The sequence below is a fragment of the Macrobrachium rosenbergii genome, chromosome 50, assembly GCF_040412425.1.
Source record: "Macrobrachium rosenbergii isolate ZJJX-2024 chromosome 50, ASM4041242v1, whole genome shotgun sequence".
NCBI lineage: Eukaryota > Metazoa > Arthropoda > Malacostraca > Decapoda > Palaemonidae > Macrobrachium > Macrobrachium rosenbergii.
The window spans coordinates 4,411,195-4,415,000 of record NC_089790.1 but is presented as its reverse complement, the minus strand read 5'-3'; the positions used below and the strand labels follow the sequence as shown (position 1 = coordinate 4,415,000).

The following is a 3,806-nucleotide window of genomic DNA, read 5'->3' as shown; positions in this document are numbered from 1 at the left end:
GCCTAATTCTCATTAATTATTGACTAAGGCAGCTGAGCGGGCTCGTCAAAGGTCTCGCTAGATTAATGAGTAATTTGAAAAACAAAATTAACAAGATTTTTTTCCTTAAATTTCATTGACCACAATACGTAACCCCTCAGCTTTCCAGATGTCAACTTGGACTTTTTTTGTTATTTAACAGCGACATTATTATAATTATTTTTGCTAAGATACCTTTCTCAAAGTACCGCATTTGGCGGAAAGTGGATCATGACAAGATTAGCGAACCCAACATCTTCCATGTCAAGAACAGCGAACTCAATGATCCCCATGTAGAGAATTGCCAACCCTTTCCGGTCCGAACTCCAATTCCACATGAGGGCTAGTACTAAACACGGCGAAACAGTGATTCATCTACACTGGGGGGTCAAACGTATTTCGCCTTGTTTAGTACTAGCCCCTGGGGGTTCAAATGTCTGGTACCGAAGTGTTCATATCTAGAACAGCAAACCCGACTATTCCCATGTAAAGAATAACAAACGCAATAATCTTCTTGTAAAGAATAGCGAACCCTGCTGTGAGTGGGTTCGCTAATCTTGACATGATCACGGAAAATTAATCATGAAATACAGGTTAGTTTAGGCTACCAATCATGTTGGCTGTGTGATACCTTGAACAAAGAAGTAAAGGTTCCACTGTCGGAGTCTTGATTACTTAATAGATTTTGTAGCTTATCAGATGGCCAAACACAAAACAATCTATATTACTATTGTTGTTATCATTAAAATATTACACTGTATGAGGGTACTTATTGATTAATATTGTCTTTGTCACTTGTGTAGGCTATATGAATACAGAAATAAACAAATAAGTAAAAAATGTGTATATGTATATTTTTTCCATCATTAAGCTGTTTCCCTTAAGAGGGGTTGGTTCCCTAAAAAACAAGAATGGTCAAAGTCACATTCATACTTTAAGTACTAAACCATGGATGAACACCCTGTACAGTAAAATAACATTAACCAATCAATAAACCTACAAGTAAGCATAATCAGCAGCAAATCAAATCTACCAACACACAATGCACCCTTCACCTTGTACTACAAGAACTCTTGCCATTCCTTTCCATTACCTCCTTCACCCCATCTATGAAACCCTTTCCAAGCCTTCCTCTCATTCTTCCCCCACTAACACCTCTGAATTAATCACTTTTCACCAGCCTACTATCATCCAGTCTTTCCATATGACAGACCCACCAAAAAATACTCTTGATATTTCTTTCACTAACATTATCCTTTTTGTCGCTTTCCACTTAACTCCACAATTTTACTCAATCTTCTTACACTACATATACTTGGTGAACAATTCATCTCAACAGCTTCAACCTCTTTGTGCTGATTTGCATTCAACATCAACAATTCACTTCCATTAAGGGATGCAGCCACTCCAACAGCAGGAAATGTATATAGATATAGATGGGTAGGAAAAGGGAATACAATCAATAACTGAAGAAATCAAGAAATATCAGGTTTGTAAAGGAAAAAAACAATATTTTGTGTGCTTCAAGACAAGCCATTGTTTATCAAGTTACATGCACCACACATTCTTTTGCATCGAGGCAACAACCTAAACATCATCACAACATGTCCTGGGCATGCTGACAACATGCCAAAATTTTATTAGAGTACATGTATTTTTCTTTGGTATACAAACCAAAGCCTTTTATGTACATGTCCTAGACATGCTGCCAATATACAACATTTTTATTAGAGTACATGTATCTTTCTCTGGTATACAAACCAAAGCCTGGAAACAGTTGTTCAAGTCTGGCAATGCCATACACATAAATACATAAAACTGACTATCAGACAGTAATAGAAGAAATGACACTTAAAAGACTAGCTGACTGTCAGAACTGTTTCATATACATCAGAAACAAGTAGGCAGCCACAGGGTAATTGTACAGAACAGCTCCACAGGATGCTTCATTCTATACCAGACCCTCAGAGGTGAAAGCACATAAACAAAAAGCAGTAAATTCACTCACAAAAACTGACCTGTCAGTGCATTATATACACCCTTTTCTCTATAATTCACTCCAAAAATTTTATTGATAAACGGCATAACTGTGTGGATTGAACTGAATTGAATTGAACTGAATACAGAATTTTCTCTAATTCCTCAAAATTTTTATTAATAAACTACATATCATGTCAGGATTGAAAAACGAAACTGACAGTAAAGGTTTGGAAGGTGTAACAGGAAGAAAACCTCAGAGCTGCACTATGAATCAATTGTTAGGAGAGGGTGGCAAACAGGATAGAAGAAAGAGAATATGAAAGGAGGTACAGTAAAAGAAACAAAAAGGGGTTGCAGCTAGGGGCCGAAGGCACGCTGCAAAGAACCTTAAGTAATGCCTACAATGCACAGCACGAGGTGCACTAACGGCACTCTTTCCTGACACCAGCACCAACGGTTGGGATGCATCTCTATATTATGGCCCTAGGTCAAACTGGTTGTTGTACGTGGTGGAGTGTGGATCATAGGGGGCTGCCTGACGGGATTAGCATCCTTGGTAAAGTTAGGCCAGGGAATTTTGCGTTAGGATGTAGCCTAGGCCTATCCCTATAATTACAAATATCATATCACTGCCGCATTTGTAGCTCTTCCGTAATTTTAGCGTTTCTAAGTAACAGCTCCGCACGGACTGTATGGAACGGTTCCGCGAATACGGAAGTCATTAGGGAGCAATATGTTCAAGAAGGGTTTGGCTTAGGAAACCTTATCAGAAAAGGAACCACACTAATCTAACCTAACCTAACCTAACCTAGTAAGCCGTGTTACTTAGGCGGGGGGGGGAACCACCCCAGGGGAGATGAAACCACTTTTTACCAAAAGTTCGTTTATAGCATTCCATGATGGTCAACATACAAAAACATAATTAGTTCCGAGGTTAATTACAGTCGGCCGAAAAAAATAACGGTACCATAAATTCTTGGTACCCTAAACAACCAAAATACTATAGGAAAAGTCCATTTTAAAGGAAATACCCAACGCGGAGTTAATGCTTCGTTCTACCACAATTTTTAAATAGGCCTACATCAATAATGGACTGAGTAAGCCGATTCAGGCCAAATATCAGGGTAATGTCTAAAAACTCATAAAACACATGACAACCTAAAAAAAAAAAATCACACTTACGCCACTTGTATTTATTGCTAAGTCTGTATTATGAATTTGCCTTAAATGCAACAATTTCATCTTTTATATCACATATTTCAATTAAAGCTAAGTGCTACCAGTATAGTATAGGCCTAACTTACCTTGAAAACCGAAGCCGGTCCAGAGCATTTCGGCTGGATTTAGTTATTCATTCATTACACACTAAATCTGTGTCAGTCACACTACATTAAAACACTGATAAAAGTTAAAGATTAACAAATTAACAAAGATTAACGGATAAGTCACGGTAGATAAATGATCCAAGATACCGTTCATAGAAACTAGACCCAGAGCTTCTGTGTTCACAGTTGCGGGCACAAAATACCGTAGAACTTTTTGATACTTAAAAAAAAGGGATTTTCTTATTTTTTTAAACTTCTATTTTCCCTTCTTTTATATGAAATTGATATACCTTGTTATTTAACATTTCTTTCCACCCATAACATTTTTATATAGTCGCCTTTGTGATTACTTTCTCCTCAGGATGGCATCAGACGGCCATGGCCAGCCGCCATTAGCCATTGACAACCACGAGAATGTCTTATTTTTTCCTTATTTTCACTAAGTAGGTGTGATAGAATATTAATCATGAACAGCTATTTAAC

At 37.6% G+C, this 3,806-nt stretch overlaps 1 protein-coding gene across 1 annotated transcript in view; it reads right to left on the bottom strand.

Moving 5' to 3' along the window:
• LOC136832522 (lysophosphatidic acid receptor 1-like) overlaps positions 1–3,517 on the bottom strand; it is a 377,394-nt gene extending 373,877 nt beyond the window's left edge. Inside the window, 1 exon segment of the mRNA XM_067093444.1 lies at positions 3,303–3,517. The gene's annotated coding sequence lies outside the window, so the exon portion shown is untranslated.
• Between the last annotated feature and the right edge of the window lie 289 nt (positions 3,518–3,806).